The 16,033-nt window shown below is 47.5% G+C and overlaps 1 protein-coding gene across 1 annotated transcript in view; it reads right to left on the minus strand.

Annotated features, from left to right (window-relative positions):
* The window catches only part of CACNA1D (calcium voltage-gated channel subunit alpha1 D), a 181,938-nt gene that overhangs the window by 155,488 nt on the left and 10,417 nt on the right, over window positions 1-16,033 (minus strand). The window lies entirely within an intron of this gene.

Raw genomic sequence — 16,033 nt, forward strand, 5'->3', positions numbered from 1 at the left:
CTGACCAGTTCCTCTCTCTTTAAAGAATCCTAGCTAGCTTTTCACAATCTTACTGATTTCAAAGGCTCTGTTCTGGGATCTCAGAAACTCACACATCAAGTAGGCTTAAAGGGGAATGCCTTTCAAATCTAGCAGTTTACTAACAGCCTGTCAAATTTCCTATTTCTTCCTTATGCTCTTTGTATTTCAGAAAACAACCAGACTGCAAGCTGTCTCAACTATACCCTATGCTAAGGGCACTGGATGCAGAAGTGTATATATGTTTTGTGGCTTTTTCTCCCCACTTTTGATATGATCAGATTACACATTTCCCTATTTTAGCTCCAACAGCCAATAAGTCAAGGTGGGCATAACAACATCAAATCATATACTGTGGTATGCTACACATTACCACAAAGAAACAAAGAAGTTGCAGTTCCAATAGGAGGAACAGGAAATTACAAATCACTGCCCTCCCCAAGAGAGAAGTCAGGTGTGCCCAGGAAAGGATCAGGGCTGTTTGGATTTTTGAAAAGACCAAGGAAGAGAAGACATAGCTCTGATGTAGCAAGAGCTGTTGTCCTGGGGAAAGGAGAAGAAAAAAGGTGGCTCAACCCCTTCCCCATTTTGAGGTCTGAGGAGACCTCTCTAAGTCACCCAACAAGATGGCAGTTCAGTGAAACCATGTAAAATGGTGAAATCTATGAATGCCTAACAACTGGGAAGACATACTTGATTCAGAAAGATCCAGTCAAAGGGACAACACCTGGAAACTACAGACCAATAACATGTTTGTCCAAGATGTCCAAGATGTCAAACTGCTCACTAGCATAATAGCGGATAACATCATGGACTACTTAGAAGCAAATAACATCCTGGCAGTGTGTTGGGTTGGCTTGAGTTCCTGGGGGATGGGAACTCTGGTCAGTGTGAATCTGCTGTGTGAAACAATTCTTCTGCTGCTCCCTGACTGCTTATCTCTCCTCTGCTAATCTAGTGAAGGCCACATACTTTGGTCTGTAGTACAACTGTGGGACTGTAAGGTGGTCAGGGGGATGGGCACGCTGGTTACTTTAAAATAGATACATCCTGGTTGGGCAGCCAGAGACATCTTGGCACTGTTCTGGGACTTCATCTTTAACTTCGTACAAAGAAAATCATTGTTCATCGGCTAACTGTTTCTAATTGTGTCTGGTTTCATAGGTTCTGGATACTGAGTGGAGCAGAAAAAGGTAACAAACAGGAGGAGGGAGACTGAGTACAAGAGATCCAACTCCTGATAGATAAAATGATAATGAGAGAAACGTAAGAATCAAGAACAAATTTGCACATATGATCTGGATCGATTACAAGAAGGCATTTGACTCACTGCCCCATAGTTGGATCATGAAATGCTTGGAAATAATTGGTGTCAGTAAAAACATTTGAGTATTCATTGAAAAAGTGATGTGACAGTGGGAAACTGAACCAAAAGTCAGAAATGAAAACTATGGAACAGAGAAATCTTCCAAGGTGATCTCACTATCACCCTTTATTGTTTATCATTGCTACGATCCCAATTAACAGTACTTTTAAAGAAAACAATAAAGTTGAGGATATCAAATGGGCCAAAGACTTCGGAGAAAATCCCAGATTTGCCGTGGGTTTATATGCTTTGACAACATTTGAAGCTCTATGGGAAATCAGACACAGAAATCCACTCACGAGTGAACACAGTTTGAACATTCAGCACAGACATTTCAATGGAGTTTGGCCTGGAAAAGTGCACCACTGTGGAGATAAATAAGGGTAAGATCACTGACGGCCAACTAATCAAGTGCAATCAAAAGGAAGCCTATAAATACCTGGGCATTTTGCAGCTGGATAACATCAAGTGGTAATTGACAACCTGTCACCTCCTAAAAAAAAAATGGGCAGCACTTTAGAAACATCTTCAACCGATCGGTAAACCAACTTCTGTCACATCTTCAAGTGAAGCCTGCTTGCAGGATCCACATTAATTTACGGTCAGGCCACACCGATACATTACAACATCTTAGGCGTCTGGGTGAGGCTTGAATTGTAATGTAAGGACAACAACCAGCTAAAGAACTGGCAGCTGTGATATTAAACAAAATTAAATAATAATAATAATTCTGGTAACGAGTAAGTTAAGGAATACAGTTCACTCAAATGAATCTTGAAAAATGACATGTTCATGTGTGCCATCAAGTCACAGCCAACATATGGTGACCCCTTATGGTGTTTTCAACAAGAGAGACCAGCAGACTGGTTTAGTATATGGCCTTCCACTGCACAGTGACCCTGAACAGGAATTTCTTGGAAGTCTCTCCTGATATATGACTGTAGTAGTGCACCGCTGTCCCAGCAGCACCGTGGTGCGGCTCCACAGCCGCTGGAACACTCCACGCCCCACGTGCCTTCTGGTCGATCAGCACCTCTAACCTCACATCCCCTATGAGTCACGGGTCATGGAACTGTTCTGGCCTGAATCATTGGGCACAGCAGGGACAATGGTCCAGCTCTACAGCGCGATGATTAGGCTCAGACGCTCCTCTCCGCCTTCAAGATCGCAGCCAGGAACGGATGATCATGCATCACATGATGATCTCCCCGACCTCCCATTTCCCTCTGAACTCCTCCGCTCCTCCCTCTCCTACACGCTCTCATAGAATGACAATAAAAGGTGCCAGGAACCAGCACGCTGGAGATTCGCTTTAGAACACGGACCTTCCGCGTCCGGCTGCTGGCTTTATCTCCACCAGATAAAGTTATCTCCGCTGCCTCGCTAGCTCCTCGCTCTGCGCTTTCGACCGCGGCTCCACTTCACATAAGCTGGTGCCGAAAACCCTCGAATCCTCTAACCTCCACCCTGCTCACCGTCACGCTTCGGGAAGCGGGCACGATACCGGGACATCAAGTCCGCTGGATCGGCGCGATCCAGGGATCTTCACTGCTTTCGTGACGCTTCGTCCTCTGGATCGGCGATCCAGAGACACGCTCGGCCCCAGGACACTCTCTCGTCCCGGACGGAACACCGGTGAGTATGGGAGCTTTAAAGCAGGGCTTTATGACAAGCACGCTGATCTAACTGAAAGCAACGCTAGCAAATGCTGCAGGGTCCGTGAAAGAGGAGGGAGCTTCGCGCGAAATTGGTTGAGGAGATTGAAGCTCAATGTCCATGGTACCCAGAGGGGGGGGCCATTGGAATCTTAAGGATCTGAAAAAACATCGGGCGACTTCGGCATTACCCGCGCTACCGATGTCACTCGTTACCGGACGCGGAGACAATGTTATGTCGCCATCAGCCTGCAGACTTATGGCTCCCTTGCTGTAGGTCATCTTCCTTTCGGATCTTTCACCTTCAATTCCTCAACCCCCGAATTTTCTCTATCCGCTAAATTGGACGCTTCTGTCCCTCTTCTGCCCCCCCCCTTTGCTCCTCCGCCCATTTCAATTCTCCCCGCTGCTCAGCCGCCTCCCCTTGCTCCGCTTCTTCATTTTTCTCCGGCTTTCACCGACGACTGGCCAGCAACCGCTAGTAATGGCGCTGGTTTCGAAACTTTCGCAGAGCCAGTATTAGGCCACGCATCTGCAAAAAGAAAGAAACCCTAACGGAAGATTCCATGCCGAGTTCGCGCATTGTGCCCCCCTGGCCCACTTCTACAGATACCGAGGGGAGGGTGGCATTGTTCAAGCGGGTTGTCGAAAATGCACCGCCTTTAAGCTTTCATAACATCCTCACTCGAGCTCCGCAGAAATGGCGCGGAGACGAGGGAATCACTAGCCCCTACGTGAGAGGCAGGCGGCTAGAGGCAATCGCTGTAGGGAATCACCTTAATCGGTTCCGGACGCACTGGAAGACCCACCTTCCGGTGATGTCTCCTGAGCTCCTGCACAATTTGTGATCTGGGAGAGCGAAGTTCGCTTCAGCAATAAAAGCTTTTAGCAGGGCAAGCCAGCCCGGGCGGCGCTTCTACACCGGGCCAAGCTATTGTGCCTTACGGCTTCGGGACATGCCTTCAGTAACCCTGCAACAGTCCCGATTGTCCTGCCTGGAGGCTTCACTCCCTCTACTGTCGCTTCTGAGCGCGCTTTTACAAGGCGCTTTGTCAAGGTCCTCTAATTCTGGCCAGCCCACACAGAGTTTCTCCGCCATACGGCAAAAGCCCCAAGAGCCTCTATGCCGAAGTTTGTGCAGGAACGGTAGGCTCCAGGAAGCGCAAGAGGCAGGTAGATATGCTAAGAGTAGCCCAAAACGAAGCCTCCTCATAAGGCGCGCTCAAGCTAAAGCAGAACGCTTCCACGGAGTGCCGCGAGAGCAATCACGGGCCTGGGCAAAGATCCTGAACTGGCCGACATGCTTAAGGCTTGGCCAGGGACATCGTGGATCTTCCGCCACCAAGCTAGCTCGCCTCGCCGCAGGCACTCTCCACCGGGCGGGAGGCAGCCTTGCAGGGATGACTGCTTTAATCAAGTGCGGCAGAGACCCGACACTTTCCAAGGGTTAGTGTAGGTGCAGCCCGCGGGGGGGCCTACAACCTCTGACATGGAGGGAGGGTCCTCCCCTCAAGAGGAGAAGACCGCCCCAAGACCCGTGCCCACGATGCCAGAGAGGCTTCCCATTGGAGAAGCGACTGCCCTTCGGCCGGGGAAACTCGCCTACCGGGCGCCCTCCCCAGCCCAGGGACCAAGTGAGGAGAATATTAGAGCAGACCCAGACACCAAGGCCCACGCCCAAACCCCCCCCCCCCCCACTGGGTGGTATTCTCACTCACGTGCACCTGTAGCCCATCTCCTTCCAAGTTCCCCATGAGGTCCTTGTCGCCCCAACCCAGTATCGTAAGCGGAATTCCTATCCCTACCGGGACCATTGGGCTGGTGCTGCCTAAGGCCTCCCGGCCGGGCTGAGCAGGGAGTGTTCATCATTCCCGGAGTAATCGACTCCACGCACTACCAGGGGACCCATCCATCTCCAAATCTGGACCTAACATCCCGCAGGAATTGCCCATCCGGAACCAGCTGGCGACAAGCTGATCCTCTCTGTGCCCCATGCGCTTCTGCCCGGGCCTGTCGACTCCAATACAGTGCGGGCTAATAAGCCCTGCAGCCAACATGCATGCAGCCAGCACCACCATCGCGAGCGGTGGAAACACTCCATCGGAAGCCCCCGCCCCTATACCTGGAGCTCAGCCATATAGAGGGATGGCATGTTTAAGGGCCTGGTGGACACCGGGCGCTTCGATGTGATCAAGGTCATCAGGGCAGCCGAAAGTGGCCTGACGCAGTGGCTTTCCACCGAGGAGATTTTGCCCGCATACATCTGGGTGGGTGGAACAAAACCATGCGAGACGGAGCTGGGCCCGCCTGGGCCACGGGTCTACATACAGCTCCAGGACTGGGACTTGCGACAACTCATGGTATCGGCCCCATCATCTTGGACATCCATGTGTGGAATCTCCTGGGAAGAGACCTCTATGAGCCAGGGTCAAAAACGACTCTTAGTCTGGGATGGATAAATCCATCAAGCACAGATCACTAATCCCGGACATTGTACCTCGGAACTGCCTTCGAATCCTCCAGGTTCAACTACTCCCCTTTTCCCTCCTTCCCTTTCCCTCTGTCTTTCAACCAGTAGAGGCGGGAGGGCCACTTGGCTGGACTGGGCTCCCTCCCTGGATTAGGGTGTCTGGGCCCGGCCCTGGATACCAAGCAGAGCACTGCCAGGGACAGGCTCTCCAGTTTAAAAAAGGAGGCTGCCGCACTTCAAATTCACCTTAATAAACCAGTTCTTGGGCCTCCAGTGGTCATCAAGTGGTATTATAGGCACCATCATCACTTCTAGAAAGACGCTTTCATTGGCCGTAAACCGCCTCTTAAGGAGAGTGGTTTCAAATGGCTGGCTTCTTCCTCAAGATAATTCCGATCACAAATTTTAGCACCATCCAGCCCTTCTGCTAGTAGCTACCAAGCATCACGGTGTAAGTACATTTCCTTTACAAGAAAAACTCCTCTGCATGTGGAGTCCTCTGCCCTTCAACCGCCTGGAATGCCTTGTTCCCTCTCGAAGCACCTATATCATCCCCCCAAAAGAGCTCCCAAAGTCCTTTCGTGTTACTGATTAAGCATGCATACCATCCACACCTCCCAGGGTCCGCTTCACCCCTGCCCTCTCTCTGTCATATAATTTTTAAGAAAGAGGGATAGAAGATAGGTGCTCCCCTGAAGCAGAATTCGCACTACACGCGAGTCTGCAAAATAGTCCTTGCACACATTAAAAGTCTAACTCTAATAAAATCTGATCTTGATCTCCCGGGCCACCCGCCGGAAGAACCTAACCTGGCGGGACCTCGCCCCTCCTATAACCTAGGGAAGGGGGGGTGTGTTTCAGTCCCTCATTCCTCACAGGCTCCTGTGGGACTCCGGGATTCGCCTCATGATCGGCCAGCCTCCATGGAATTTGGCGCCAGGAGGAAACTAACTCCCATCCCAGAGATGGAAATCACATCTCTCTGGAAGGATCTCACCAGCGTCCTTTAACGGAACGCCGGGACGCCGACGCCCAGACGGGTCCAAAGGACTCTGGATGACCTGGGGAAACATCAAAGCAACCACCAGCTAAGCTTCCCAAGAGCTGCTTTCGCACCAGCAAGGCCACCCCCCGGAGACACCCGGAGAACTCCTGTGCCAGGCTTCTTTGCGATATCATCACCGCCAACCTCGGGCGCCAGTCATCCTTTTGCCTGCTCTTGTTGCCTCCCCGTCGGAAGGACATGCATCGGCCACCCCCCTGACGAAGCTTTCACCAGACCCAACATCTTGGGAGCAATTTGCTGCCGCTGCCAACGCCTTCCCATCTTTCTGCCTGGGCCAGTACCTAGGAGTCGGGAGCCTGCTAAGCCCTGCCTGCTCCCCGCTTGGTAAAGCCCTGAGACTTCCTAGCGAGTCTGGCTTTAAGCCCCTTTATGAATGCTTCATCCATCAAGTACTTGGTGAGCTGACTGGGGACCCGGCTGGCCCAAACCTCTTCCCGGCCGGGCGCTTCCCCTTGTCACCAAGACTGTCGCTTAATCAATGAAGTCCAACACTCCAAGTGCCTCGCATCTCCGGGCGCTGACAAGACGAGGAACCGTAATTCGCCCATTCACCGTTCGCTAACTGGAACTGCACACGACGGAGGTCATTCCTCTCGCGATAATGGAACATCTTTGTTCCCAAGCTGGCTGGTTCTGACTTATGGGAGAGAACTTTCAACCATATCCCTGCTCTCGGCTCTCGCCGGGACTCTTTGTTGCCTTAGTCAGCCACCATCGTCTCTGCCTCAGGCTCCACCTCAGGAGCCCGGCGGCCGCCGCTGCCGCCCGGGCTTCTGCCCCTCACCCTCTTGCCGGAGCGAGCACTCAAGCGGAGTTCGCTCTCCTCAAGAACTTCCTAGTGGGAGTCCCGGACTCCGCTTACAACGCTTAAGACCATTGGCCGGGCTGGCTCTGTGCCCCCATGGTCCATCAACTTCTACCTCCATTGCTCTGATGCTCTTAACCTCCGAAAGCAGCAGGAACTTCGGCTGCTTCTACCCTAGATAATCGTACAGCTTTATTGATTACTTATTGCTATTACATCAAATGACCTTTCTGATAACCCCACGATTCATATGAAAGCGTGAATTACAAAAGGTTGTATCCAGTTTAAAGTATGACATGTATTGCTCCAATTGGTGGTCAGCCCTCTGGAGCTGGCTGCCGGGAGGATGGTTGAGTTATCATACAGCTCTGCATTGGTTTGATTGTATGCCTCATCGCCGGTCTTGTATCGCTCAATGTGTATCTAATATTGCCTGTAACGCAGTAAAGCCCCTCGACTTTCCTCCCCTGCCCCGCAAACCAAGTTCTAATGTTGCACAAGCAGCTCGGGTCAACTCACTCAAATAGCGGAGGGAGTACAAGGCCCTGTCCTCTAAATCAGCCTCCTAAGCATTTCTGCCTCCTTCTAAATGTGTATGAGGGTGATGTAGATAGTGCACCGCTTGGGCTGACCCAGCAGTAACGGCACTTGGTCGAAAGCTGGAATACTCCACTGCATGGCCCTAAATGTGGCTCTCTTGGTCGCGATCGCGACTCCCCATTCCTCATCCCCTAAGTGAGTCACGTGGGTCATGAACTTGTCTGGCTCAGCTCACTGGGCGTTAGGGACAAATGGTCTCTGCCTCCCCAGGTGAGGATTAGGCTCTTTAGACGCTTACGCTTCTTCTCCTCAAGATCGTGAACTAGGTGAGAGACTTTCTTTTCATGCACTCACATGATGATCTCCGACCTCCGCTTCCTCCCTGAACTCCCCCTCCGCTCCTCCCTCCTACACCTGAGTAGAATGAGACAATAAAAGGTGCCAGGAACCAGTTAACGCTGAGATTCATGAACATCGGACCTCCGCTGGGCCCCGCTGCTTGGCGCATCTCCCACTCAATAGATGTTATCTGGCCTCGTCACTGCCTCGCTTTCCGGCGCTGGACCACGCGGGCTCTACTCAAGGCAAATGTGATTTACGAGAGCAGACTAGCCTGGGCCATCCAGGTGAGGGCAGATGATGATGTATAATAGGAATTAATGCAACATGAGTCATCTGCAGTGGGTTCCGAAACCATTAAACTTCTGATAAATTAGATTTTTGAAATCTTCCAAAATGTGCGAATCCCTGAAGTTTTGTAAATAATCCACATTCACACAATCATATGGTAGAAAAACTCAGTCTGAAACAACCACAACTCGTGGGTTTAAGGAACAGTATATATTTGCAAAGATGTGATTTTTGATAAAAGAGTAGTTCTGTCCTCCTATGACATGATCTGTTAGGGGTCGCATAAATATAAGGTACAAGGCATCATGTCAGAATAAATTGCTTTAATTTCTGTGGGAACAGTTATCTCCTTGTAAAGCACTTTAAAATTATTTCTCCCCAACTGTGCTCAGCCTGATGCATTGCTCTCTCAAAACCCTGACATTTAATCATCACACTTTTTAAAGACACACTTTTCAATATTTATAATTTTTCCTCTGATAGTACTATCTGCTTTTCTGAATGATTTGAATGCTACTGTGAAAGTAATTCAACAAAGACTCCTCTGTACTCTCTCTATCTACTTGGGCTGGTAGGGATCTCTGTACTGAAATGATTGGAAATACTTCCAATTTCTACCCATTTCTAGAGTGACTATTCTAGGACAGGATAGTAGAGGTTCAGGATGTTTTCCAGGATGCCTGCGAATCCACAGCACCCTATCAGTTTCTGTCAGCATGGCCAATTGGCCATGCTGGTAGGGGCTGATGGGAATTGTAGTTCCTGAACATCTGGAGAGCCGCAGGTTCACTACCCCTGATCTAGGACTATCCCTTTTAATTAGCAAAGAGCATAATCGATTATAAAGTTCTCCAAATCTGCTAAAGCGCTTCCAACTCATTCTCATTCATTCCTATGCAGTTCACTCCGAATAACTTTACAGTGGGGTGCAAACTAAAAGTTTTCCTGTGCTCATATTAACATTAAACTAACGTTAAACAAACTGAAAAACACTGAATTCTATCCATAATTTTAAATTTAACATTACATTATCATGTTAGAATCATTTAGAATTCTTAAACATGAGAAGATGTTGATTTCTTGCTGACTAACAGTGCAATCTTCACATACTTTCAAGGTTGCCAGAAGACTTGGAGAAAAATGTCCTCTGTTTAATGCGTGGAAATCGACCCTAATTTTTTTCATGGAATGGAGGAAAATACTATCACTTGGTAAATAACATCCCAGTAACCATCTATTAAAGCAGCAACATTTTTTTTCCTCCAGGCAGGCAGTTGGCAACCCAACACCATTCTGCCCTTTTAAATCCATAAGAACCTTTCAGTACAATTCAAAGGAGGTCTTCTTAAAAACATACCAAGGTCTACTCAATGAGGCTTACTTCCAGCGAAGTATTCTTAACATCTAGGAATGTATTACTTAAGAATTCTTGAATGTATAAATGTCGCTGAACTGATTTTAATTTAAATCTTCAAATGTTGTCACAACAGATATATGCTTTTCCTCAAACCCCACCAGTTTGAAAAAGATGGAATACATATATAGTACATAAGACATATACATTCGTTGAGCGGGTTATGGAAAACAGAGCAAGAAAAACGCAGTAACACAAATCCCTAAAATTGTTCTCATGTATTTCATCTACCTATGTAAATAAACATAACAATATTCAAATTAACTACTTCAGATCTGGGGTCTTGTGTGGTTTCCAGGCTGTATGGCCATGTTCTAGTAGCAGACATTTTGCCTGCATCTGTGTCTGGCATCTTCAGAGGATCTGATGGTAGTAAAGCAAGTGGAGTATATATACCTGTGGAATGTCCAGAGTGGGAGAAAGAACCATTTGCCTGTTTTAACAAGTGTAAAAGGTGCAATTAGCTCAACACATGCAAATCAAGCTTGCTAATTGCACCCTTGACACTTGTTAAAACTACATCTCTAGGCTCACAACAGAGGTTCATTTTGACCCTTCCTTCCAAGATTGTCCATCATATTGTTGTGAAAGTAAAGTGAATGGTTTTTGCCTACGTTTATAAGTTTAATATGTTTAATAAATAATAATAATATAAGTTTAATAAATAATAATAATAATAAAGTTAAAATTCAGTGAGAATCAAAGTAATGCTGATATTCCTTATTGTCCGTGGAGGTGGAAACTAACTGTTTAAAAAGAGGAGCTTAAAGTCTCTAATAGCTGTAGTGCCCAATCCTAAGCAGGCTGACTTGGAAGTAAAAGCCAAACTAGAAGTGATGGCATCCTCATGGCTGCCACCAGGACACCACAAACTTTTTAATATCATTTTTAAAAAGGCACAAGGGCCTGGTCATGATCTGGCCTGCAGTGCTCTTGTCCCCCCTCCCTTCCCCCGCCCCCCAACTGTCCAGTAATATGTATGTGTGTGGCAGTTTTAGCACTTGATAAGGTGCACGGGGAGAAACTAGAGCATCTCAGTCTGCCACACTGAAGGCCTGATCAGAATTGGAGCCCTACAAAAATTTTAAATGGCTTTTAGGAAGAAGAGTTTGGATTTATATCCCACCTTTCTCTCCTGTAAGGAGATTCAAGGTGGTTTATAAGCTCCTTTCCCTTCCCACACCTTGTGAGGTAGGTGGGGCTGAGAGAGTTCTGAAGAACTGTGATTAGCCCAAGGTCACCCAGCAGAAATGTAAGAGTGCAGAAACACATCTGGTTCACCAGATAAGCCTCTGCCACTCAGGTAGGGGAGTGGAGAATCAGTTCTCCAGATTAGAATCCACCTGCTCTTAACGTCTACACCACGCTGGCTCTTAAGAAGTGGTAATGGTGGCTGCAAGAATGTGTCACATGTACTTTGGCCCTTAGTCTCATTTTATTCAATGGGCATACTATCAGGAAAGCATTTATAGGATTTCAGTCTTAACTGTGACTAAAAATGTGGGAGAAAATAGCCATTCCCAGCTGTATTAGCATATCTTGAAAAACAGCAGGCTTGCAGGCTGGAAGACACGGAAACAGACCTTCCAAAAAAGCTGTGAACAGTCTGCAGGTAAAATACTTTGGAGTATTAGGTCTGGGTCTTTTTGTGGCAGATTCCGCACGAGCTGTACATAGCGGCGTGTGGCCAGTAAAAACACCATTGTGGGGGAGGACTTCATACAGCTGTTGCTCCTGCTGGAGCATAGCCGCAACAACCTATTTTCCCCACAATGGTGTTTTCGTGACTTGTTAAACAAGAAAGTCTTTTGGAAAATGCCAGTGTGCAGCCGGCGCTGCACAAATGGCCGGGCAGGAGGGGCTCCTGCTCTGGCCGTGTTTGCATACCTCTTTTCTTGCTGCTTTCTGTCTGCATAGCTACACAGACACAGGTTAGAATCTGAGTCCCGTGAGATGTCAGCATGGCCGTGGGGGTTCATGGGTCCATTTCTGCATGGCTGTGCAGGACTGGATGGGTGACAAGATAAAAACCGTGCAAAGGCCTGCGGCCCGGCCAGTTTACATGCTGGCCACAGGGTGCCTGGCCATGCGATCGCCCCAGGGCAGCTGAGTTACCATTTACGCCAGCTGCACACCACTATATACGGCTCATGCGGAATCTGCCATTGTGTGTGTGCGGATCTGAAGTTGGAAGTAAACTTCTTGCCTTCTAGGAGTGTTTCTTTGGCTCTACTTGTGCTCTGATTGTACATTTGCAATGTACATTTGCAAATAAAGAAAATTTCACAAATATGCTACATATCTTCAGTGCTCTGGCCCCTTTTACACCGGCCAATAAACACAGGTTAAGGATGGTAAAAAACCCATGGGGGGGAACTTCGCACGGATCCTGCCCCCAAAGCAAGTCTGCCCCGTTATTTTCCCCAAAGCAAGTTTTTTTATAATTGCACTAACCATTAGTTTTTTGAAAAATCTCGGGTTGCAGCCACTTGCAAGCGAACGATTGGGCAGGAGGCTATGCTTCCCCTTTTAAAAATGTCCTAGCTTACACCTGCGTAATCATGCAAGTGCAAATGGTTGTATCGTGATATCATGAGATGTCAGCATGGTTGTGGGGGTTCATTTGTGCCTGTCGGTGGGAGGTATTAGTCAAGTTTACCGTTAGGACTCTGAATTATAAATAAGTCAAGAAATTTGGCTACTGAATCAGTTACATTGCTGCTAGTATTGTCTAATAAGAAAATGATCTTCTGCAAATTGGAAGCATGTTCTTTTTTAGCTAACAATGGTGATAGCAGCTTTCTTCTAAGTGCAGTATAAAGGGGGCAGTAGAGCAAGATATGTACTATGGAATCTGCACAGTCCCCATTGCATGCACAAAGTCTTTGATGGTAAGGAATTTTGGCAAATCTCTGTTGGTGCAGCTGATGGAAGACTATTGCAACGAGTCAGCATCATTGCTCTATGTAACCTGGGTGAAATTATTTGACAGAGAAATTATTTAGCCCCCCTGCTTCCCATGCAGGGGATACCCAGGGCTAGAGGTGAGCAAGACCTAGTGGCCTTTTTGATTAAGAATTGATGTTCTTCATCCAGCAGCCTCCTTTTCAGGGATTGAAATATCTCTGTAGATGAAAGCATGGCCAAGGAATTCAAAGAGTAGCCTAGCATGAGGATTTTGGATTCATTCAGATTGAGCAAAAAGAAGCTGTAAGGATTTGTGAATCAAAGCAGTGACGTCATAGTTAAAGCAGAGGCATAACCAAAATTTGAATGTGGCAAGCCAGGCTCTTGTCTCCAAGAGGTGCTGCCCAGTCTCAAGGCACAAAACGGCATAGGGTACACAATGAGGCATGCCCAGGAGTCTATACAAGAATTTTGATTGTACTTGCTCGACTGAATTGGACCAAGAGTCTATCCAAAGTGAAACCCTATATAAAAGCTGCTGGGATACCTTGGCACTGAAGACTTTAAGCGCCATGGGTACATATTGTTTGCCCTTATTATAGAAGAAACGCATGATAGCTGAGACGCTGGCCACACAATTTGTAATCGCATGGTCTCTGTGACTAGCCCAAACCCTTCTATAGTGAAGCTGCAGGCCCAAGTATTTAAAACAATTGGGTTAGTTCCAGCTGGTTACCTCCTAACAGCCATCTAGGGGGTTTCCAAGATCTTGAAAACACTACAATATTTGTAACCAAAAATACCCTATCTGTCATGGTGAGAATTACACTGAAATTAAAAAGCAGCTATCAAAGAATAAAAGCATTGGAGTCAATTGTTTTTGCTGCTTGGTGTGAAAAACACTCACCGAATAGTTATTTTCTGTTTCCATGGGAGGTAGAACTACTTTAGAAGATAATGCTATTGGGGGAATAAAGGCATTACTAATTAAATCCCTGCCGATTGTATAAACACTTAGCATTACTGCTGTTCTTCTGTCACCTTCAGAGGGTAATTGCCTTTGGTTACAGAAGAAGTTATTCCTGTATCACAGTAGATATTACTTGTAAGAGCAGTTGTTAATGACAGTGATAGCTGAACTGGTATACAATGTAAAGCTCCATCTTTAAAAACAGTTCTGCAAATGATGATGAAGTAGCTCATCCAGATGTTCGACATCATGCTGTGAAATATATTTTATTAGAAAAAATGTAAAATATATATTTTATTAGCGCATTATATTCATGTCTACTATCTCCTAAATTACAAATGCTACCAGTTACAGCATATACTACCACAAAGAACTTTGATATTGGTTTAAATTTCTACTCAATACAGGAATAAAATAGTCAACCAGTAATCCTAGATTCAATATTTTGTGTAAAAGTCTGCCAAAGATTTCTTATTACCTGGTTATGTAATAGGAAAACCAAAGAACATTTTGGTCTGAAATGGAGCTCATAATCCAGCTATTTTGCATAACTGGCTGTTGTGAGTTTTCTGGGCTATGTGGCTGTGGTCTGGTAGTTTTTGCTCCTAACATTTCGGCCGCATCTGTGACTGGCATCTTCAGAGGTCTGTCAGACATCTCCTGTGTGACATAGCTCTGAAGATGGCAACCATGGATGCAGGAGAAAAGTTAGGAGCAAAAACTACCAGATCACAACCACACTGCCTGAAAAACTCAAAACAGCAAGTTGATTCCAGCTGGGAAAGGCTTCAATAGTATTTTGTATAACTTTGATTGGCCATGGAGTTTCAAAACTCTGTGTCTAGGTCAGAGGCATAGCAGGGGGAAATGGCGCCTGGGGCAAAATGGTGCCCCCACACCCTGTGGTAGCTACGCCTGTATCCCCCACCTCATGGTAGCTATGCCCACCACACCCCACTTACCTGAGCCAGCGGCGATCCCGGGCAGCCAAGTGGGGTGGGGCTGAGGGGCGCCCTGTGGCAGCCCTGCTAGGCCTCTCCTTCAGCCTCCATCAGCTGAAGGAGCGGCCTGGAAGGCCAGGCCCAGCCGAAGGGAGAAGGGGGAGAGGTGTGGGGGCGATTTTGAACCCCTCCCCCATGCTGACTCGAACGTGCCGGCACAGCCCCCCCCTGCAAAATCACTCGCACACAGCACATCCCTCCTCCCCCATGCCAACCTGGGATCTGGGTCTGCACGAGGGAGGAGGGGTGGGGTGAGGGTGATTTTGCGGCCCCCCGACATGACAGGATGGCATGCCCTTGGGGACATGTGACCCCCACATGTCCCTGTGGACGTCCCACCCCTGGTCTAGGTTTAGACAAAACTGCAAAGTATAATTTGTGTCACTATAGCAGTGTCATGATCCAGTCCCAGGGAGATGAGGAATCCAGTGTGGAGCCTGAAGGCACTGTGGACTAGGAGCTGCAGGCACCAGAGCCAGCTCTAAGCCAAAGCAGAGCCAGCTCCAAGCTCTTCCCTCCCAGTCAAGGCAGAACCAACAACAGAGCTTGATGCCATGCAACTGGGAGAGCCAACAGTCACCTCAGAAAAGTTGAGTAATGAGTCAGCTGCATGAAGAAGGCAAAAACAGGCAGCTAAAAGTGATAAAAGGAGAAGTACCCGTATTGCTGCTCACTATGGCAGAAGGCTTCGTGAGCTGGGGCATCTGCTTCAGAGTAGCGCAGGATCCTGGCCCCATTAGCAGGGCATTTTACTTAAGCCCTGTCTTGGATGTAGCTTGGCCTGGGTGCAATGAGTGTACTTCCTGGTAAGCTCCACATGCCAGATCTTCCTCTGAACTTGGCTCTCGGCCTGCCTACCTGACCTCCTGCCTGTGCCTTGACTCCGGACCGTTTGACTACGCCAAGTCACACTGAACTTATTGGGGTTTCCTTCTTAATATCCATTCTTAAATTGCACAGTGGGATAAAAAGCCTAGAACTAGTATGGTTTGGAATCCTGCTTTACAAGTATAACTCATAGCTTGATTATTTGAATGTTACAGTACACTGTGATTTGTCACAAAAGGGGAAATTAGTCATTTGCTGTTTATATGCAAATGGGGGGGGATACAGAGTAATGAGGACAAGGATGCTAAGGCTTGATCATGGAGCAGCTAACCCTAGTTTGTTATTACATACAAACCGTTCCTT

Source organism: Sphaerodactylus townsendi, linkage group LG03, assembly GCF_021028975.2.
Source record: "Sphaerodactylus townsendi isolate TG3544 linkage group LG03, MPM_Stown_v2.3, whole genome shotgun sequence".
NCBI lineage: Eukaryota > Metazoa > Chordata > Lepidosauria > Squamata > Sphaerodactylidae > Sphaerodactylus > Sphaerodactylus townsendi.